The sequence below is a fragment of the Neofelis nebulosa genome, chromosome X (assembly GCF_028018385.1).
Source record: "Neofelis nebulosa isolate mNeoNeb1 chromosome X, mNeoNeb1.pri, whole genome shotgun sequence".
NCBI classification, from domain to species: Eukaryota; Metazoa; Chordata; class Mammalia; order Carnivora; family Felidae; genus Neofelis; species Neofelis nebulosa.
In genome coordinates this window covers 35,897,302-35,920,845 of record NC_080800.1, presented here as the reverse complement: position 1 = coordinate 35,920,845, position 23,544 = coordinate 35,897,302, and positions in this window count along the sequence as shown.

The following is a 23,544-nucleotide window of genomic DNA, read 5'->3' as shown; positions in this document are numbered from 1 at the left end:
ATCCTCTGTTCCCTTTTCTCTCTGCCCCTCCCCCCTTCTCTCCCTCCAAAAATAAAAATAAACATTACAAAAACGGAAACAAGAATGGTGTTCTTGGATTGGGTACAAGCAGGACCACGTCATCCACCGCTGTCACACCAGCATCTTTCCCTCGGCTCACCTCAGATGGCCACATTTTTGGGGTCCTTTATGACCAGCTGATGGATAAGGGAAAAGGCTGAGGTTGAGTCACAGATCGGTCAAGCTGAAAACGAAATGCTGCCACAGGTCAGCCCCCCCTCGGGGATGACCCCGAAAGACAGAAATGAGGAGAAGTCCTCTCAATGGTCACAGATGTAGATGGCACACTTAATAATTTGCCTTGTTCAGAACCAGTGGACCGAAGTGAGAAAATACAGACTCCCAGGCCGTGGCAAATGGCCAGGCTGGTTGGTCAGGGTCCAGGAAGGAGAAAGTTCAGAAGATGAGGGACAAACAGGTCTGGGGAAGAGGCATGTGGAGGGATGTAGGGGGGGTTGCACAAAGTATGGAGGTCTTTCTATCACACACAGATAACCACCAGAGAGCGTCTACCACAGAAGAGGCACCAAACAACCAAGCAGACAAAGAGGTTCTGTCAGTTGACGTCAGCCATGCTCCGTCACTGGCCACCCCGGTGCTGGCACAATGGCACGAGGGGTGCACGAATGAAGTCGTCATGATGGCAGTGATAGAGGTTATTCATGGGCCCCACCACATGGGCTCCTTCTCACTAAGGCTGATCTGGCTGTTGGCACTGTTACACGTCCCACCTGTCGTTAACAGGGACCAACGCTAGACTTCCAACATGGTCCCATTCCTCAGGGAGACCCGTCGTCCACTTGGTAGCCGGTTCACTTCCACCCTGGAAAGGGCAATGGTTCGTCTTGACTGGGATCACCATGCAATACGGGTTTACCTTTCCTGTCCCCAGGGCCTCAGCTAGCATCACTACCTGAGGGCTTACAAGAGCATTTGATTCACTAATATGGATTCTTGCAGAACATCACCTCAGACGGAGGGTCCCTCTTTGTGGCAAAGGAGGCATGGCAGTGGGCACGTGACCGCGGGATGCTCTGGTTTTACCCACACACTGTACCGCCCAGGAGCTGTGAGTGGTGCTGCCGACGCACCAGCTTGGAAAATATATTCTGTAAGGATGGGAGGCCATCCTCCAGGACATCGTACATACTCAAAATCAACGATGACAACACAGCGCGGTAGCCTCAAGAGTAGGATATGTGGATCCAGGAACCAAGAGGTAGATATAGGAGGCGCCCAATTCATATCAATCATGTTGGATCCACTCGGGGAATTCATGCTTCTGGTCCCCGTAATGTGGATCTACAGGTCTTGGTTCTCAAAAAAGGAACGCATACGCTAGGGGACACAGTAAGTCTTTTGCTAAACTTCAAGATTCAGTGGCCTCCCAGTCTCTTGACCTCCCGCCAAGTGACCAGCAGGCAGAGAAAGGAGTCACCATCCTGGCAGGGGTAGTGGAACCCTGATCATTAGGAGGAGATAGAGCGACTGCTACATAACGGGAACAGTGAGGAGTCTGGCTCCCAAATGACCCAATGAAGAATCTCTTGGTGCTCTTATGCCCAATGTTCATGGTAAATGGACAAGTATGGCGGTCACAGCCTAAGAGGGCTACGGTGACCCAGGGTTCAGACCTTTCAAGCATAAGGGTCTTTATCACCTCACCAGAAAAGGCAACTGAATAAAAGTGGTACCAGTAGAGGGGAATCTATAAAATATGGAGAAGGAGGAGGAGGAGGAGCAGGACCACTTATTATGGCTTCCAAATCAACTGCAGCAGGCAGGGACTATAGTTCTCCCACTAACCCTTCTCTTAATTCTCCCAGAAAACAAGACTCTAGAACCCTGGACAAGCACTCCCCAAGCAGAGTGAACTCATTACAAGCAGCAAGTGAACACAGAGGTGCAAGGGGTAGACTGTAGTAGGTACTGTTGGGTTCTACCCAGATCCCTCTTCAAGGCCAAGCTACCCGGCCCCCAGCTGCCGATGCCTCTTGAGCTGTGTTCTTTCTCAGGAACTGTCCTCCGGTACAGTGAACTTCCTTGCCCAAGAGAAGCCTGCAGCCAGTGGCTGGATGACAAAGACCTAGTTTGTGAAACGGGTTAAAAAAAAAAAATTTAACGTTTATTCATTTTTGAGAGACAGAGAGAGACAGAGTGTGAGCAGGGGAGGGGCAGAGAGAGAGAGGGAGACAGAATCCGAAGCGGGCTCCAGGCTCTGAGCTGTCAGGACAGAGCCTGATATGGGGCTTGAACTCATGAACCGTGAGATCACGGCCTGAGTGGAAGTTGGACGCCTAACCGACTGAACCACCCAGGTACCCCTACTTTTTTTTTTTAAGTCAACTCTACCCCCAATGTGGGGCTCGAACTCATGACCCCAAGATCAAGAATCACATCCTCCGCTGGCTGAGCCAGTCAGGCGCCCCTACAGTTCACCTCTTGTTGTCACTATTGCCAACCACGCAAACAAAGATGGAGGGAGGGCTGCAGCAGGAATGAGAAGAAAGTCTGTCATTCCTGTCATTCTAGGACACCAAGGCCTAACCTGCCTGCCCTAGGAAACTCGGTGAGCAAACTCGGCAGGCAAGGCTGACGCCGTAATTTGTGGGGCTTAGTGCGAAGTGAAAATGCAGGGCCCTTTGTTAAAGAAGCCCCCAAAAAGTGCTGTTACAGTTATTAAAGCATAAATCTTTCTCCTTTAAAAACGTCTTCTTTTTTCTTTTTTTTTTTTTTTATGTTTATTTTTGAGAGAAAGAGAGGGACAGAGCATGATCAGGAGAGGGGCAGAGAGAGAGACACACACAGAATCTGAAGCAGGCTCCATCCAGGCTCCTAGCTGTCAGCCCAGAGCCCAACGCGGGGCTCGCTCGAACCCGCCAATAGCGAGATCGTGACCTAAGCCGAAGTCAGACGCTCAGGTGAATGAACCACCTAGGCGCCCAAAAAATGTTTTCTTACCTGTAAAACACACTGCGAGTGGGGCACCTGGGTGGCTCAGTCAGCTGAGTGTCTGACTTTGGCTCAGGTCATGATCTCGCTGTTCGTGAGTTCAGGCCCGGCATGGGGCTCTGTGCCGTCAGGGTGGATCCCGCTTCGGATCCTCTGTCCCCTCTCTCTCTGCCCCTCTCCGCTCTCTCTCTCTCAAAAATAAATACACATTAAAAAAAACCCACCACAATACGAATAACAGTGATACATGAATAACAACAAAACCGTACAAATTGCAAAACTATCTTTTTGGCGGCACGATTTTCTGCACTAAAATAAATAATACTTTATTAATGTGATATCATGGTTGACCATATTTTCTGGCTCACTTTTCTGCAAATTCATTTATTAGGTCATCAGAATTTATACTTGTAGCTACTTCATTTTCAATCAAAATAAATTGAACGTGACATCAGTCACCCTTGGCAAATGTGAGGTTGCAGGTAACTTTGGTAATTTTTAATTTTGAAAAGGATCTTTCTGCTGCTACAACTGTTACCAGATCTCTTTAGAGTCTTTATGGGACTCTGACAACATCGGGATACATTTCTGATGAATTATTGCAAAATATATTATGTTTTGAAGTTCAAAAATTTCAATATATCGAGAGCTGCGTCTCACAGAACATTTTTTCCAAAAAAATTTAACTATACAAATCAGTTTCGTCTAAGTCTGAATTTAATTTGAAATGTAAATTTATACAAAGGCATTTTAATATTTTCTCTGACATTTCCTGCAACTCGTGGAGGTCATAGAAGAAATTAAAAGTGGCTTCATGATTTATATGTAATTCAAAATGCCTGTTTATGCATTGTATTATTGTACCTTCAATTACAAGGAAAAATTAATTTTAAACTTGTCTTTGCTAATAATTGGTTCATCCGAAACTTCCTATGAAAATTGCACTCTTTTCTGTTGAGTTTGATGATCTTTAAATTTAATTTCTGTTCCTAAGCCTGTGGATATCTGTCACACAGTGTGGCAGGGGTCTTCAAAACCTGAGGTTCTAGGAGCGTCTGGGTGGCTCAGTTGGTTGAGCATCTGACTTTGGCTCCGTACATGATCTCGCGGTTTATGGGTTCAAGTTCCAAGTTGGGCTGTCTGCTGTCAGCGCAGAGCTTGCTTCGGATCCTCTGTGTCCCTCTCTGCCCCATCCCCCTGTCTCTCTCTCTCTCTCCCTCTCTCTCAAGAAAAAAAAAAAAAAAAAAAATTCAAAGACCGAGGTTCTAAACTCATGCAAAGCCTCTAACTCCCTGATACGCTTTAGCGCAACGTCCACGGGCGCGCTTTTAGTTTCTACAAATTTATCGTCAACGTTTACCGTCTGAGCTCAGGCAGTTCCTGTCCAGGAGCTCAGGCTGGAGACCCAACATTTGTGCAGACGCCGCAGGGAAGAGGACCACACGTTGACGAGCACGCTGGCTTCCCACCGAGGGTCCCAGTGCCAAGTCCTGTGTGGAGCTCCTCTCTTCCTCCATGCAGCTGCCATCGGGATGACCGGTCTGGGCCTTGGGGCCCTGCTGCTCCCGGGACTACGTGTGCCCCGGTTTGCTAGGGAATCCCTCGGGTTGTGCTGTCTGCAGAGCCCGGAGCTGGCAGCCAGCCAGCGTCATCACCCAGCGTTGTTTCGGCCGCTGCTTGGGAAACCCAAGTTCAGAGATAAAGTTATTGAGGATTTCAAGACGGAGACAGCAGAACATTAGATCAAGCAGGGGGCCCCCCGTGGGAGCCGGCCCTGGGCTACCGCCCAAGCTGTCCGAAGGCTCCAGGCTCTGCTTCAGCGGGTGCAAAACCCCCCATCTTGGTTTGGGTTCCCCTCAGAGCACAGGCCCCCCCTCCCCCCCCCCCCCCCCCCCCCAGGCCAGGATGTAGGTGCCGGTTGTTATTTTTGCCGGAAGCACAGCGATGGTCGGGTGGGGAAGTGAAAAAAGGGAAGTGGGGAAAGCCAGTTCCGGTCTGTTCCGGGGTGGATTACCCCGCGGGCCCCGGAGGCCCTCTGAAGGACTACGTAGAAGACACTGGAATATCTTCCTCCTGCGGAGAGGCCAGGAAGCTGAGCTATTTATCTTTCAATTCCCATTTCTCAGTGGTTGAGGGTGGTTCTGCCCTTCCGAGGCATTAACCCTCGGCCCGCCGCCCTCCCTCCCCAGCCCAGCCCAAGGATGCCCCCTGGCATCTGGCAGAGAAACACAGGAAGCCACAGGGCCTGTGGGAAGTGCCTGCAGGTGGCTTCCCCCGACGAGCTGGGGGAGGTGGCTACCCAGTGCCTTTTCCCCCAGCTGTCCCACTCCTGCTCCCTCCACACTCGCACCCGGACCGCGTGGGCCTTTTCATTTATCCTTAACGCCGTAATTAGTGCTTAATTTCCTCCTTACATTAGTATTGCGAGTGCGTCCAACAACTTTATTTTCCTGCTTTATTTATACTAGTGAAAAGGCACTTAGAAGCAAATTATGCTTGCCTCCATATATCTCTCTACCTGTTTATCTCTGTGTTTATGGGGTGCCTATCACCATGGTATCTGGGCATTTAGACAGTCCCATTAGATCAAATTCATTACCTGAGAGAGGAAGGAAACCACAGTCCTCCGGCCCACGCGAAAGGCTCTCGGCTGCACACAGCGGGCTCAGGCTCAGGGAGACCCGCCAACCCCGGGGGCCTTTTGTTTTCCAGCTCGAGGAGAGGAATCTTTTTGACAAAGAAGCGAATCCCCTCCTGGAGCTGGGCATGGAGAGCCTACGAGGTAGTTTGGAAGGTCTCTCCGAGGGTGGGTCTCAATATGTCGGGTATTTAAAATTTGAAATGATTTCAATTTCATTGCTCTCCAAATATCAAATTGAGCCCATTTTTCACAAATGCAGCTTTGCGCTCCGAGCGGCTCCACTCGAAGATTCCAGACGTTAACTCCTTCTTTCTCACTCGCCCTGGAGTTACAGAAGGTGCCCAGCTCAAACTGCACCAGGCAGCTCTTTGTGTCCCGGCCCCAGCGGCTGCTTTAAGGTCCCAGGTCCCCGTGCCAGCTGGGCTTTAGGACGGAGGCCCCCAGTGCTCGAGCCTGCGGTCCTGTCCTGCTCTTCCTTCTGGCCCCTGCCTTCTGCCCTCGGCCTCCCTCTGAGTTCAAGGTCTGACCTTGCCCCTTGGACAATAGTGACCGCTATGACTCTCCCTCACCACAGCTGGGATTCTGTCTCACGGCTGCTGTGGACCATCCTGACCAAACACCCTGTCAACCCAGGATTCTCAGGGTCTCCCACTGTGGGCGTTTCTTCCTGGGGAGCTCACACAGGCACAGATGGGAACATCCAAATACCATTATAGGTGAGGATATACAGGTAAAGAAACACTTGCATTTAAATTTCTTTTTTAACAGTTTTCTTCATTTTTGAGAGACAAGCAGGGGAGGGGCAGAGAGAGAGGGCGACACAGAATCCGAAGCAGGCTCCAGGCTCTGAGCTGTCGGCACAGAGCTTGACTCGGGGCTCGAACCCACGAACCATGAGATCATGACCCGAGCCGAACTCAAGACGCTCAACTGACTGAGCCATCCAGGTGCCCCTAGAAACACTTGCATGTTAAAATGACAAAAGTAATTTAAAAAAGATTTTAAAAACTTTTTAGTAAGTAGTACATGTTAATATATATATATTATATATATTAGTAGTTATGTATATTATTATGTATATATATTAGTATATTATTATGTATATTATTATGTATATATATTAGTAGTACATGTATATATATATATATGTTTTAATTTTTTTAATGTTTATTTTTGGGGGCATGCGAGTGGGGGAGGGGCAGAGAGAGGGGAACAGAAGATCTCAAGTGGGCTCTGTGCTGACATCAGAGATCCTGATGTGGGGCTCGAACTCACGAAGCGTGAGATCATGAACTGAGCCCAAACCAGATGCTTAACTGACTGAGCCACCCAGGCGCCCCAATACATACATACATATATATATATATATATATATATATTTTTTTTTTTTTTTTAAGTAAACTCTATGCCTAACGTGGGGCTCAAACTCACAACTTCAAGATTAAAAGTCATATGCTCAACTGACTGAGCCAGCCAAGGGCCTATATATACATATATATTTTTTCTTTCTTTCTTTTTTTTTTTTTTTTTTGAGAAAGAGAGAGAGAGAGCGTGAGTGGGGGAGAGGGGCAGAGGGAGAGAGAATCTTCAGCAGGCTCCATGCTCAGTGCAGAGCCCGATGCAAGGCTCATCCCACAATCCTGGGATCATGACCTGAGCCAAAATCAAGAGTCAGATGCTCAACCGACTGAACCACCCAGGCATCCCAACTCCTACATTTGTGAAATAAATAAAAAAGCCCACCACAAATCAACAACATAGATGAGCAACATGGTGAAAGTTGAAATCATCCAAAGTTCTGTCTACCCTAAGATAGCCCCTGCTAATCCACCGTGGTGCACGTCTTTTTTTGTTTTTAAGTATTTTATTTTATTTTATTTTATTTTATTTTATTTATTTTTTTTTTTTACATTTTTTTTTTTTTATTTATTTTTGGGACAGAGAGAGACAGAGCATGAACGGGGGAGGGGCAGAGAGAGAGGGAGACACAGAATCGGAAACAGGCTCCAGGCTCCGAGCCATCAGCCCAGAGCCTGACGCGGGGCTCGAACTCACGGACCGCGAGATCGTGACCTGGCTGAAGTCGGACGCTTAACCGACTGCGCCACCCAGGCGCCCCAAGTATTTTATTTTGAGAGAGAGAGAGAGAGAGAGAGAGAGAGAGGCAGAGAGAGGGAGGGAGAGAGAGAATCCCAAGCAGGCTCTGAGCTGTCAGCGGGGCTCCAACCCACAAACCGTGAGATCACGACCTGAGCAGAAATCAAGAGTTGGAGGCTTAACTGCCTGAGCCCCCCAGGCACCCCTACCGTGGTGCACATCTTATCAAACTCTCACCTCTGCAAATATATACATATAAACACATTTATTTCAACAGAATTAGGAGCTGCCATAGGAATTAATTCAGAGACTGCTCTATTCGCTTAGCAGTGGATTGTGAGTATTTTCCTAGATAAAAATAGATCTACGTTGAGTTAATGGTTACCCAGTGTTCTGTTGTATGAAAACGTTATCATTTATTAAACGTACCTCCTATGGTTCATTTGAAGTCGTTTGCAAGTTTCCACTATTATAAACTACATTGTGATGAGCTCACCTGGGTCAGGTATCCTACCTCCACTTTCGAGAAAGTCTTGACAGCTTTTGGCCTGCGGCCGAATTGCCCTCCAGAAAGTTTTCGCAGGTTTACCCTTTCCAGAGAGTGAAGGGAAGTAAGTGTGGACAGCAGACGCCCTTTGACTCCACCAGTCCCTGTAACCCCTTCCTGACGACCTCCGTGACCGGCCCCTGCAAGCCAGACCAGCCGCAGGCACGATGGGGTGCTCCCCTCCTCCTGGCCCCCCGTGCTGTCACTCACCTGTGTGGGTCGCTGGCCTGCAATGGTCCCTGACACAGGGAAGTTCGCCTGGGATAGCTCCTTTCTGGCGCCCTGTAAATTCCTTTCCACCTCTGGCTCTGTTCCTGGGATTCCTTCCCAGAACCACTTGCCCCCACCCCTGCATGTCCCCACTTTGTTTTTTTTAATTTTTGAAGTCATTTATTTATTTTGAAAGAGAGAGCGAGAGAGCACGAGCAGGAGAGGGGCAGAGAGAGAGGGAGAGAAAGAATCCCAAGCAGACTCCACACCATCAATATGAAAAGCCCGATGCGGGGCTTTGTCCCAACCTGAGCTGAAATCAAGAGTCGGACACTCAACCGACTGAGCCACCCAGGGGCTCCTGCGTGTACCCACTTTGAATGCCGCCTCCTCCATGGAGCCTTCCCTGATTCCAGACAAGAGCAGTCCCTCCGGCCTGAGTCTTGGGAACTCCTTTTCACAGACATTGGTGAGGCTGTGTTACTCCTGCTCCTAGTATGAGCTATGTCTTAAGGTGACACTGCATTTCATTTACCAAAGGCAAATATCACTGTGACCGTGTAGTTTCCAAGCCCCAGCCCTCCAAGAGGCCACATGGAAGACATACTGGGCAGGAAGGAGGTGGGTGTTTGACCAGACAATGAGGAGGCAACAGGAGGAGTACTTCTAAGGTCCATATGGAACCTTCTATATTCTCCCCACACCACATACAGGACTCACCCCAGATGAAGCAGAATTTCTAGGAGTCAAGGGAGCCCAGACTTTGCAGTGACCGTGACTGTTGTGATATTGTGATTTATAAGAACAAATATATACTTGGCCTTCAACCTTGGAGTTCCTAGAACCCTTGAAGAATCTGGAGGTGAGAGCCGGAAAGGTGTCTTTTTGTTATGTTAATGAAGCGACTTTTGGAAACCTCAGGTTGGGGGCTGGTTGCCAGGGGAACCAACCTAGGGATTAGGGGGTTGAAACTTTCTGTCCTACCCTCCCTGATGGGGGCGGGGGGGGGGGGGGGGGGGAGCTGGAGGTTGAATCAGTCACCAATCACCAATGCGATGATTCCATCAATCGCGCCTATGTAACGAAGCCTCCATAAAAACCCAAAAGGATGAGCTTGTGGGTTGGTGAACTCACAGAGATTTGGGAGAGGCAGCTCCGCACCCCTTTCCCAAACCCTGCCCTCTGCGTCTCTTCCATCTGGCTGTTCCTGAGGTTTATCCTTTTATAATAAACTCATGATCTACTAAGTAAAATCTTTCCCCGAGCTCTGTGAGCTGCTGTAGCAAATTCATCAAACCCAAGAAAGGAGGGGGCCGCGGGAACCTCTGACTGATAGCCGGTTAGTCAGACGGTGACAGTCTGGACTAGGTGGGACTGGCATGTGGAGGGGTGGGTGCGTGCGATCTTGTAGGACTGAGGCCTCACCCTATGGGATCTGCCACCGTCTCTGGGTAGATGGTGTCAGAACTGACCAGAGGGCGTCCAGAGAGTTGCCTGCTGTTGGTGGGGGGAGCACCCCCCCTACTCCCTACACACATCGGAATTGGGTTCAGGAACCCAAAACACCCGCCATTCCGAATGACTCCAGGACAGTGAGGACTTCTGAGATGGGAGGCTGGGCCTACGCCAGCACATTGGAGTCCAAAGGCTGGGGCGTTGGTGATGTCAGAGCTGTGACGACAGTTACTGTTACTACTCTTACCACTGCTATCCCAGCTGTGACTATTACTTCCTACTGAGACTTTGCATCAGGGGGCGGGGGGAAGGGGGGGCGTGAAGGAGGGGCAGTTCGGAGGTCCTAACTGCTGTGACTCAAGGTACCCAGAAGCATCTTTCTTCCATTCTGGGCAGTGGCTCAGGCATCCCCTTTTCCCAGACACTCTTAGCGGCCCCCTCCATGCTTCTAGGCTGTGACGTCTCTAAAGATCAGAATTGCATTTTGTGTCTTACTGGGCCTGGTGTTCCAACAGGTGGAGCCCCACGACTGGCTAATAGTAAATGTTAATGAGCTATCATCGGCGCCGCTGTGCTTGACCGCTTATCCCCACACTACCTCGTGCAGTCCACACAGCAGCAGCAGGAAGGTACGCCGATGACTATGCTCGTTTGAAAACTGAGGCTACTGAGGCTCAGAGGGGGTGAGGGACTTGCCCGGGATCCACAGCAGAATCAAGTGGAATCCAGAATCAAGACTGCATCCTGCTGATGCTCAGCAACCACTGTATGAGTTCAGTAGAGCCTGCTGTCACAATGTACCACACATTTAGTGGCTTAAAACCCCACAAATTTATCACCTCACAGCTCTGGAGGTCAAAGTCCTGCATGAACCTTGTGGCCCTAGAATCAAGGTGCTGGTTCCTTCTGGAAGCTCCAAGGGGCAATCTGCTCTTTGCTCCTTCCAGCTTCTAGAGGCTGCCGGTTTTCCTTGGCTCATGGCTGCACTGCTCCAACCTCTGCTGCTGTGGTCACAGCCCTTCGCCTCCCGCTACTCTGACCTCCCGCCCCCCTCTTCGACGGACCCTTGTGATTACACTGGGCTCACTTGGATAAGCCGGGATGACGTCCCCAATGCAAGACCCTTAACTTCATCACACCCGCAAAATCCCTTTTGCCATATAAGATACCACTTCCAAGTTCTGAGAACCAGGATGCAGATACTTTGGGGGGGGGGTCCACTATTTGGTCGACTACAGCCACTCCCTGTGCCCACCTCCCTTATAAATGGTGATGGGATGAATTAATGAAGGGATGAGTGGTATGGGACAGTGTGCCCTTAGTCTGGGTGCTCCCAAAAGCAGACAAGGAATTAGGCACAAGTGGTTCACTGGGAGGTGATCCCAGGAGACCCCAGCAGGGCGGTGGGGAGGTGAGACAAGGAAGGGGAAAAAGCCAGCGAACGTGTATAGACGAGCTGGCTGTCCCTGTGGGCAACTGGGGCTCGATCCTGTTGGGGAACCTCTTGGGAACTGTTCAGAACCCATCTCGGAATCATCCCACTGAGGGTGGCTGTATTCGTGCCCTAGGGCTGCTGTGACAGAGTACCACAGACTGGGTGGCTTCCAACACAAACGGGCTGCTCACAGTTCTGGAGGTGGGAAGTCTTTTGTTTTTTTTTTTTTTCTTTTCTTAATGTTTCTATTTATTTATTTATTTTGGTGGGGGAGGGGCAGAGAGAGAGGGAGCCACAGAATCCGAAGGAGGCTCCAGGCTCTGAGCGGTCAGCACAGATCCCGACGCCGGGCTCGAACCCACAAACTGCGAGATCATGACGTCAGCAGAAGTTGGACGCTCAAGGGGCTGAGCCACCCGGGTGCCCCGGAGGTTGGAAGTCTGAAACCGAGGTGTCGGCAGGGTCGCTTCCTTCTGGAGACTCTGGGGGAGAATCCGTTCCATGCCTCTTTCCTAGCCTCTGGTGGCTGCCAGTAATCCTGGGCGTTCCTTGGCTCGTTGATGCGTCCCTCCAAAATCTGTCTCCGCCTTCATGTCCCCTTCTCTTCTCTGTGTCTTCTCCCCTTGTTTTCTAAGGGCACTTGTCATTGGGTTTAAGGTCCATTTGAATAATCCAGGATCATCTTGAGATCCCTAACTTGATTATGTCCACAAAGACCCCTTTCCCAAGTAAAGTCGAATTCACGGCTTCAGGGTGGACACATCTTTTGGGGGCAAGCATTCAATGCACTGCCGATGTGAAGCTGAAGTATTTATCCATAAAGTCTCATCCCTTGCTGGCGAGGGTTGACCCTCATGATGTCAGAGCCTAGCACTGAGACTTGCTCTCTACGGAGCTAGCTCCCGTGCGTCTACAGAAAGCCCCAGACAGGGAGGCAGAGAGGAAGAGGCAGGCACTCGCGGTGGGAAGCAGTCGGCGGGCTCAGGCACCGTCCACCGAGGCTGTGGGTAAGCCCAGAGGTGGGCCCAAGGGACACGACATGCGGCATCATATGGGGATGTGTAGAATCTGTCTCAGAGGGGTGGATGACGGAGAGCCTTCCTGCGTCCCAATATTTGCCCCCCCTCTTCCTCCCGCCCCTTAGGTACCCTGGCCTGGCCTCAGCCTTTAGAGTAGATGAATCAGCAGGAAAAACTCTTGTTTGTCCAGAAAGTCCGAGAACGATCGAGACCCAGGGTGTTCCACTGCCCCTCCCACACCAGCAGGCCCGGAGTGTGGCTTCGAAGCAGCCTAGCCGGTGAGGCTGTACATCTTTCTGAGCAAGCCAAGCAGAAAGAGGGGCGGGGTGGGGGCGGGGGTTGGGGGGGGAGAAGTAATTAGTTTGATGAATCTTCTTTTTAAGTCATTCTCTACATGGGGCTCTCACGGCGTTATAGGCTCAGTGATGCATTTCCTAAGTTTTATGAATCCTTAAACATGGGCCATTTTTCAAAAGAGAAAGGTGAAAGTAATCATGTGTCGGCACAAACCCTAGGCGTCCCCGGTCTGGAACAAGGACACCCAATGAGGCCCCCAGGCCACAGAGGGCTTTGGAGAGTCCAGATGAGGTTTAAGTCATCTTGCTGCCCGCCTTGGTGCCAGAAATGATGTGCGGTCAATACCCTCCCATGCACTCCACGAGCTTCTTCTGCATGGATGCCTGGTGCTGGGACCCGGGGCTGGGGATAGAAGTCCGATGCAGTGCTGTCCCGCAGAAGCCTGCTCAGATGTGTGGCTTGGGACTGTGTTTCCGTGGGGAAGTCCGTGCCAGTAGACCTCCTTGCTAGGCTGGGCGGCGACACCTGCCATGCCGCCTGTGGTGGACTGCAAAAAATGCACCCCAAATCCTTCCCTGCCCTCCCACGCTGACCTTGGACTTGGTCATTGACTTGCTCTGGCAAGTCAGGTAAGCTGAGGCTTAAAAAGCGCTCACATAATGGTGCTTGTCCACTTACTGCTCTTGGAATCTTCAGCCACCCTGCGAACAAGCCCAGGCCACCGGCTGGAGGATGAGAGCCGAGGTCCACTTAGCCCCTTGCTCCAGCTGACAGTCAGCCCTCAGAAGCAAAACTTCCCGGGTGACCGAAGGGCCGAGGGCCAGGGATAGGAAGCGGTCCATAAAGGAAACGCCACCGAGCAGATTCCCGCTGGGGGTATCTGGAGCCCAATCCTACGGGGGACACTGCGGGGAGTCGTTTCACTCTTTGAGGACTTCCTGGAGAAATGTCAAGTCGCCACCAGCCTGAACCAGGTGGGGGCCAGTAGGCTCTGGAGGCCAGAGAAAGCCCGAAGGCCGAGAGTCACGGAGTCTGGCACGTACTAGGTGCTCAGTAAACACACATTCTCTCTTATCCCTCATTCGGTGGGAGGGCGCCTACTGAGTGAGCCAAACAGACGGTGGTGGTTTTAAGGTTTTAAGGTTGTTTGGGGATGCTTGGTCCCACAGCAAAAGCTAACTGACACAGTGTCTCAGCTTTTGATGGTCCCCGTGAGGAGCCCCCACCCAGCTCCCAGTGGGGCTCCTCGTGATTTATCGTCAGGCTGATGCCCGGCCCTACGACAGTTCCCGACTTTGATGCTGATGTTCTGCCGGCACAACCAAGGTCTGTTTCCACTCCCCTGGGGGGCTTTTTGACGATGGGACTAACGAACGGAACTCAAAAAGCTCTGATCTCCTTGTTTCTCGTTTGAGGTCCGTCTCCAGGTCATAAGTTTGTTTTAATGCATGAGGCGGCCTCCCCGGGGGTTGAGTGTAACGCAGGCAAATAGAGCAGACCCCTGCCCTGGGAGGGAGCTGGGTATTGGGCCTGTGCGCAGGCTGAGCGGCTTCCCCTCTTGCTGGGCTTATGGACGTTATCCCTCAGCTGGCCCCACCTGGCATGTTCTAGACTCCCATGTCTGTTCTCCATCTCTATGTGCTGCCAGCCTGTAAACCACGAGGTGATCCCCCATTGGAGCCATCCAATAAGAGGAAACCTGGAACGGTAGGCTGTACAAAGAAAATGACCCATTCCATCCTCACTTATGCTGAGACACTGGCGTGTGGGGGTCCTAAAAGTGATGGCTCCTTTGCCCCCCTTTCCTTCAGTGACTACAACCTGTCTCTTTCACCTTGACCTTAGGCTGTCCACAGAACCACCAGCCCCCTGAATGCCCATTTCTTGGCTGAGGCCGGATTGGCAATAAGGGCCAGAGGGTCTTTGTGGGCAAGGCTGACCTGCCCGTTGGATAAGGTGGGGTGGCGCCTGGTCCAGTAGCAGGGGCAGAGAGTGGTCCCGGCTATGTCTGCTGGGCAGACACATTTACCTCTGAGCGTCCCATGAGGAAGCACAGAGCTGGTTGGCAAGCACTGGCCTGGAGCCCGGAGCACTGGCCCTGCCCATAAAAGGCTGGTGAGTTCGAGCCCCGCATCCGGCTCTGTGCTGACAGCTCAGAGCCTGGAGCCTGCTTCGGATTCTGTCTCTCTGTCTCTCTCTCTCAAAAATTGAATAAACACTAAAAAAAAAAAAAAAAAAAAAAAAAAAAAAAAGACCTTTCCTGCCAGATTGGATCACAGACACCAAAACAAAAAAGGTGAGGGTGAAGGAATGTGTGTGAGAACGAGCCGTGTATGTGGGTAATTTGTATGCTGTGCACAGATGTATTTAGGTGTGCACATGCATTTATGTGTGCATGTATGTTTGCACGTGTATTTGTGCACATATGTGCACGCACACGTGTCCCCATGCACGCTATGACATGTCTGGAGCCGAGAGAAGATCAATTGGGGGCTCCAGTCAGAACTCTCTAGGCCTAGGTAAAATCCGGAGGGTGGGGTCCTTGAGAGTTATGGAGTAATCCGTTTCCCCCTCAAGTCACAAGCAGGGGCCGCTTCCTTCTGATCACCCCACCTTGGTCCTTCCCACCTCCACCTTTGCCATGCTGGTCGGGGGTGGGGGAACCCACGTGCCAGCATCTCCATTGCCATCAACATCACCTGTCCCCACCGCCCCAGCCGAACTGCCACATCCTGGGGTTACCCAACCTGCCTCCTATCCCAAATACCCTACTTGCATTCACATCCTTATCTTGGGCTACCTTTGCCCAGCGGGGGGGGGGGGGGGGGGGAGGGTGGGGAGGGTGGTGGCAAACAAGGTGAGTGAACTATCTGATGAGTCAGGGCAAATCCGGGTCCAGGGGGCTCAGCCCCGTTTGGGTCCCCTCTGAGAAAAAGCACATCATCTCAGCTCTGTATGGTCTTCAGTTCTGCCTGGAGCCGAGTGGGTCAGATCAACGCTGGGGTGAACGTCAGCAAGACAATTGTTGTGACAGATCTCGAGCCACATCTGCCAAGATAGCCTTTTCCATAATAAAGAACATCTCGGGCCTCACCTTTTGGACTTCTGCGTCTATTTCTCAATCGGTCGGGAGGAGAAGAAAAGAGCGTTATGAATTGACCCTCCGGAACCGCCAACATTTATCACGTATTCCCACAACCAAAAAGTGCCAGGGATATAACAGGGACTCATTAGCATTTGTTGAAGGGAAAAGAGTGACAGAGCAAGGTTCAAACCTATGTCTGTCTTCCTCCAAGGCCGCATCACTTTCCCTCCATCCTGTCCGACAGGGGACGGCTGGAGAGAGATGGGGGGGGGGGGCGCAAAAGGAGCAGCGAAATGGCCCTGGACACCGGGCTCTTCTGCCCGTCTGCAGAAAGAACGTTCTCTGTGGGCCACAGCCCTGGGGCGAGGTCAGCAGTTCTGCCCCAGGGAAGCCAGGGCTTGGCCGGGGAGCGCAAATCCCTGCGCATTATCTTGCCAGTCTTGTCTAATCACAGCCCTGTGTGTTTTGACTGAGAAGCTCTACCTGCCTCTCGGGATTGATGTGAAGATTAATGCCTGTTTAGCAAATTACAGCTTCCCCATCACCTCCTGCTCCTGGGAGAGAAGGAGCCTTAGAAACGGCAAATAAAAACAAACCTCGCCGCTCGTGTCAAGGCTTGGCCACAGCAATGACAGCTGGGCCCAAGTCGACGGAGCGGAGCGTGGGGGCTTAGCAAAGCGAGGTGAGGTCTGGGCCCCCCAAAGCGAAGACTCAGGGAATGCCAAGCCCACCCTCAGGCTCCGGGGCGCGCAGGGGCTGAGGGAGAGCATGGAATGAGGCAGGACGGTTCTGGAAAGACCGCCAAGGGCAGTTTGCGGCAGGGGTCTGTCTCCTCTAAAGGCCGCAGCGGGGTGAGTGAGAGCATTCCTGTCCCCACTCTCCTTTCTTCTCCGAAACTCAGAGGGAGAATCCAGAGGCTTATGGTGACTCTGCTCAGTTTGGGGTTCCCCGGGAAGTGGATGTGGAGGTTGGGGCGAGTGGAAGGTCAGCTGATCACGTGTGAGCAGGGTCGAGAGAGAGAGAGAGAGAGAGAGAGAGAGAGAGAGAGAGAAGGTCTGAGGGTAGGGAAGCGGCAGCAGGGTGTGGGGGTCGCCCTGTGTAGATGTCCCCGGCATTGCCAGGTTGGGCGCGTGCCAGCTGCGAGCTCGGGTGACCTCTGGCCGGAGGGCTCGCTCGAGGCCGCACGCAGGCTAGGCTCTCAGCCAGAGACCACAGGAGTTGGAAGATAATGACTCAGCTCCCTGGCCCCCCGAGGTGGCTTTCTTGGTAACGCTTCCTTCCCTTCCCCTCCTCACCTCCAATACTCCACTCCATTTCCTCCAAATAAACCACTTCTGCTCACGTTTTGGTCTCCGGTCTGCTTCTGAGGGAGCCCAAAGTAGGTCAGAATGGAAAGGAAGAAAGGGGGAGTCTGGAAAACACCCGAGGGGGAGCGTATACAAACCTGGTGGCTACCGCTTACACAGAAGAAAAAAGAGTGTTATGTTCACGTCCATCAGGTTTTCAAAAAAAAAAAAGAAAAAGAAACCTCCCGACTCCACCTTCTCTCCCTTCTGAACAGTCTGTTTTTCTAGAACAGCAACAACGTGCTAACAGAACTCAGCCGTCTGTGAGTGCAAAGATTTCCTGATGATAGGAGGCCCGCCTGGCTCTGCCTGGAAAGCGTCTCTGGCCCTGGGCTGGGCCCGGGACGGGGGTGGGAACCTGTGGGCTGGGGAGACAGAACCTTCCCTATGATTCAGGTCCCCCCTCGCCCCCTCCACCCCTCTCACGGACATGTCGGGCGGGGATCTGGGATCTTCAGATTCCTTATGCAAGAGGAGCCCTCCCGGGTGCATGGTCCTTGGCCATCTGAAGGACAGATTTTAAGGAGCCACCATCAGGACTGACTAGAGGGTGCTTTGAGGGGGCTGGTCTGGGCAGAGGGATGGGCAACGAGAAGCTCCTGGGCTTCAGGGAGCACTCTGGGTGAAGCTGGGCAATTCAGCCTGTTTCCAGTGGTCTCCATTCTGCGTCCTCACCACAGGTCAAAGGTGAGACAGGGAGCCTGAGCAGGTGCTCCTCGGCAGGGGCCCTGAGGGACGAGGTGGAAAGGGCCATGGAGGGAGGGATGGGGCAACAGTGACTCCTGGGTGTGCCAGGGCTGTGCCATGTAACTCACAAGTTAACCTTGTGAACGGGGACCCGTTATTCCCATTTCACAGATGAGGAAACTGAGTCATTCAACCAAGGTCAACAAAACCAAGAGATGAAAAAGCCAGGTCTTGAACCCAGGTCTTCCTGGCTTCTGAGCCCAGGCCCATGCTTTGTGGGTTTTTTTTTTTGTTTTTGTTTAAGTTCATTTATTTATTTTGAGAGAGAGAGAGAGAGAGCGAACTGGGAAGGGGCAGAGAGAGAACAGAGAGACTCCCAAGCAGCCTCCACGCTGTCAGCACGGAGCCCCACCCGGGGGTTTTTTTTTTTTTGCCCTGAGCCAAAATCAAGAGTCAGACGCTTAACTGACTGAGCCACCCAGGTGCCCCCATGCCCTTGCTTTTTGCACAAAATCTTATGCTGCCCCTCTGGGGGTCTGAAGAGCCAGATACCAAGTCCTGCGTGGACTCCGGGGGAGCTACAAATTGCCTCCCATCTTGGAAGCTCAGTGTCCTCATCTGTAAAGGACTGAGCAGGACTTCCCGAAGTCTTCTGCTCCCAACCCTGGATGTACAGAAGATTCTGTGGGCTAGCCGATAAATGGCGTGGTGGTGGGCTAGAGGCCCAGGCCCAAGGGTGGGCGGGGCATTATTTCCAGGGACTTGAGACAGTTGGTTTCTGATGGATCAGCCTGTTCTATTTGGGATTCCCACTCCCCCCAAGGTCCCCCAATCCCGGAAGCATCTACATCAGCTGTCTGTGAGGCTGACTCTTATCCGACCAGGTTCTGGGCACATGGCTACTCCAGTTATCTATTTCTGCCTAATAAATCACTCCAATCCTGAGTGGCTTAAAACAACTGTTTTACTATATTTTATAATTTCATGGGTCAGGAATTCGGGTGGGGTTTGACTGCACACCTTTTCTCCTCAATTCATTGAGGGAGGTCTCGTTGGTATTCAGCCAACAGATGGATTGTTCTGGAGACTTCACTCAGATATGTAGAAGTTTGGTGAGGCTGGCCGGCAGGCTAGGCTCAGAGTGGTCTTTCCTGTATGTGGTCTCATAGTACTTGGTATTCTCATGTGATGGCCCAGGGCTCCAAAAGTGAATGTTCCAGAGAACCGAGAAGTTGGTTAAAGCAGTCACAAGCCTGTCCAAATTCAGGGGGAGGCCAGAAATCCCACCTATCATTGGAAAGAGTGTCAAAGAATGAAGGCCATGTTTTAAAAGCGTTGCAACGGCCCGGCTGTCCAAGTTTGCCCTCAGCCCTCCAAGCCCCCACTCCTTCTTCTATACTCCTTCTCCTCTACCCCCGGCCACACTCCAACCAGCGAGGCAGTCAATGCTCACCTCTCTCAGGAATGATCTGAAACCCTCATTCATCATAATTGTCGGAGTCCTCACGTGTTACTCCCCTGAGGGACATTTTCACTTGGAAACTTGTGGCCTGAGAATGGAGTGGCATAACCAAAGGAATGCATTGCTAATGGTGGAATTTCAGGCATTTACCACAGGCCAGTGGGGGATATATTTTTCGGCCAAGGGACTTTCCTGGTGCAGACAGCTGGCTGTTCAGTCTACTCTGAGCCCATAAACACCAAACTGTGATCACTAGGGCTCAGAAGGCAGCTTGGACAGTAGCTTCCACACAGTGGTTCCCCAGCCTTTACTGTGAATCAGTACCCAGATGATGCAGAAGGGGAGACGGTGATATTTCTGGGCCACTCTGGTGGCCAGCTCAGACTTACACAGATTTAGTGCTCTGCGGTGTAAAGGGGCAAGAATAAAGGGACTGGTGTGTACAGAATTCAAGTTTGCTTGAAAGTTAAAATATTTATGTAGCATTGGCTCCCTCAGAGCATCTCACCTTCTTTTCCTCGTTATTTTATTTCTTAGCACTAACCTGTATGTTAGAAACAAGGTATGTGTCAAAAACAGATTCTAGAATAATGATTTGATGTAGAATGAGGCAGGGGGAAAAACTTGCACAATTCCTGCTACACACACACACACACACACACACACACACATTTTCTCTCTTCCTGTATCACACCAGAACTTCGTTTATCTTATTAGTTTTCTTTGATTGGTTTAGCCTAATATCAGGATAAAGTGGGTGTGGCCAGTCTATTTCAGTTTTTCAGATAAATTTCAGAAATTTCCACACCAGTTTCTTTTAACATCCCTCCCTTCCTGCCCCCAGTATTTTTAACCCAAAACTCATAGTCCTTAGTTTCCAGGGGAGAGGTAAAGAGACATCTGGGAAGTTTTGAAAGGAGGCACCAAAGACATCATGGGTAACTTTTTTTCTTTTTTTAAAGATAGAGGGAGGGGCGCCTGGGTGGCGCAGTCGGTTAAGCGTCCGACTTCAGCCAGGTCACGATCTCGCGGTCCGGTCCGTGAGTTCGAGCCCCGCGTCAGGCTCTGGACTGACGGCTCAGAGCCTGGAGCCTGCTTCCGATTCTGTGTCTCCCTCTCTCTCTGCCCCTCCCCCGTTCATGCTCTGTCTCTCTCTGTCCCAAAAATAAATAAAAAAAACGTTGAAAAAAAAATAAAAAAAAATAAAAATAAATAAAATAAAGATAGAGGGAGAGAGAGAGAATCCCAAGCAGGTTCCACGCTGTCAGCTCCGAGCCTGATGCGGGGCTCAAACTCACGAACCATGAGATCATCATGACCTGAGCTGTACCAAGAGCCAGACGCATAACCGACTGAGCCACCCAGGCGTCCCAACATCATGGGTAACTTTAAGTGAGCACTTACTATGTGCAGGCACTGTTCTGGGTGTGTTTCATGTTTTGACTCCATTTAACTGTCACAACGGCCCGGAGGAAAGTGCCAGAATTATCTCTACCTGACAGGTGAGGATTCTGAGGCATGGAGAAGTCAAGTAAACATACCAAAGACACAGAACAGGAAGTGGCAGAGGGGAGATTTGAACCCAGGCCTTCTATTTCTAGTGCCTCTTAATCCACGGGACCACATATTGGTTCTGGTCCTCTGCCTTTGGCCTATACTTCTGGGATAAACTCAGGTCAAATTTAGGCCAAGGTTGATCTCAAATAGGCGAGGGGGCCTTGTGTTGTGTGGTGAGGAGGAAGTAACTAAGTAAAGCTGGTTTGGTGAGTATGGCCAAGGGTGGCTCTGCTTTTGAAGGGTGAGGGGCTCTGGGCTGCTGGGAAAATAAAACTAAGGCCCTTTGTCGCAAAATTCAGGCCAGGAGTTTGGATGGTGACGACAGTGACCTTTGCTCGGGTCTCTTTAGCCTTTATACCTGGTGGACCCTGTAGCCATAAGGGAAGCTCCATCGGCCTCATTTTGTAGATCAAATGCTTCTAGGAACACTTCTCCCAAGCTACACAAAGGCTGCCCATGTCATCAACCCTGGAAGGGCCGGAGCCCGGGTACAGGCCCGTGCTCTGTGGTTTAGCAAAGAAGAGTTTCTGCCCGGACTTCATTTTGCAAACAGTGTTGGTTGTTCAGTTGAGAACTATTGGCAGGAGCCAGGAAATGGTCCCGGCTTTGCTGTAACTTGCTGTGGGATCTTGGGCATCTCACTTATCTGTGAGTTTCTGTTTCTTCATCTAGAAACCTCCATTATTTGATCTCCAAGATCCCACCAGACCTGAAATCTTATGATTCCTAGATGAATCATAAAGGCGAGTCAAGGGGCACCCGAGTGGCTCAGGCGATTAAGCGTTTGCCTCCTGATTTCTGCCCAGGTCATGACCTCACAGCAGTGAGATCGAGCCCCTTGTCAGCCCAGCGCGGAGCCTGCTTGAGATTCTCTCCCTCTCCCTCTGCTCCCCCATCTCTAAAAAAATAAAAACACAAATAAATAAAGGTGAGTCAACAAAACCTCTCAAGTCCCAGGATCAAGTTAAGCTGGAGAGAATAAGAGCATACAGGGAAGAAGTCGACCTACGATAGCCAGTTTGGAAACAGGACAGGTAGATGAAGTTGTGGTATTTCCAGTCTGTGCAACATTGTACCCACCAAAATGCCTCTCTGTTTTTATGAGATTATGAGTCAAAACTCCTTTAACGGGGACGAATCTCTCATTGCATGATGATTTCCATCCAGAAAGATTTCAGTGCAAACCCTCTTGGGAAAGAGAATTATTTCATTGACTTAAATTTACACTAAGGTGTAAATGACTGACATGAGATTTATTCCAAAGAGTAGGTTTCAAAGGATGGAAGCCTGGGGCTAGAGCCCTGAAGACAGAGGGAAGAAAGACCACCACCAAGAGCAGGGGGCTACAAAAGAGTTCAATAAAGCGATTAATCTGCAGTCCAACGTGGCCTTATCTACCACTGTCCCCCCACCCCCCACCCCCACCCCCTTCCCCCTTCTGACGCAGGAGGAGCCGCGTTGGTGAGATTTCTGGTTTCAAGAACCAGAGGAGACGCCGATCAAGCTGAGGTGCTGGGGAGGTACCCGGAGAAGCTGTGCCTGCCAAGCCTGCCTCGCGCCCAGGTAACCAGCCAGAAAGACGACCTTGTTTCCTCAAGGGCTGGGGAGGGAGACGCGGTGCCCAGCTGGCCCGGAGCCCGAGGCAGAGGGGCACACGGAGGGAGGCCAGGACGTGCTGAGCTGGCAGGCTGGGCGCTGCCCGCGCGCAGCCCCGCGTACATTTTGTGCCTTCAACGTCCTCACCTTGTAGGAAAGTGGTAGCCTGTGTTCTAACCGGCTGTCCCTGTGTGTGATGTTTCACATGATTTACTAAAGGGGGAGAACATTTGTTTCTTAACACAGACGTCCAGGAGAGCCTCTGTGATGAATGGCAGAGGATTCGGCAGGGAGGCTGCTGGGAGCCCTGGCCCTGGTGGCGGCCACAATGCTCTGGGCCTCGGAGAGGGACGGAAGAAGGGGCCGGAGCCCAGGCGCCCCTGAGGGGAGACAGAGCCAAGGCTGGAGGAGGGACCGGGCCACTTGCGCTTGTCCCCATGCCCCGTCGGTCCAGATTCAAGCGGGGGGCTGGCCTGCCGATCACGTCGAGCACTCAGTACGCAGCGAGCGCGCAACGGCTGAGAGCCGCAGCCACGAAGTCTCCTCGCCCGCAGAAGGTCACGTGCTTCGGGATCGCGTGGTGTACGTTACCCGCTCTGCCCTCCTCCTCCTCCCTTCCTCGGCCCCTGCCCCACCCCCTTGGCTTCTATTCCTCACCTTTTTTTTCCTCTGCACCCACTCGGAAACCCTGGCTTTGCCGCGTCTCCTGGCTGAGCCCCGGGGTCACAGAGCTCACCCAGCCCCGGGCGGTACGCAGGGTGCTGGGATGGTTTCCAGGCAACACTGGCCTTTTGGGAGCCTGTGGCAGGCGGGCGGGGCTCTGGAGGGGTCCGGAGGCTGAGGTTTGATATGAGCCTTCTGCCAGTGCGGCTGTCAGAACCAGGGCTGGGGAACATCCAGACGGGAGGGCGAGCGTGGCCGGACCCCAAGCTCCAGACGCTTCCAGTCTCGGCGGCAGCGGCCGCGGCAGGTGCCGGGACGGCCAGGCCGCCGGGCAGGCGGCAGGGACCCACAAAACCTGGCTGCCTGAGGGGTGTGCCGCTGGGGATATAGAAGGGCGGGGGGCAGCAGGGCCCCAGGCCCCATGAGAGGAGCTCA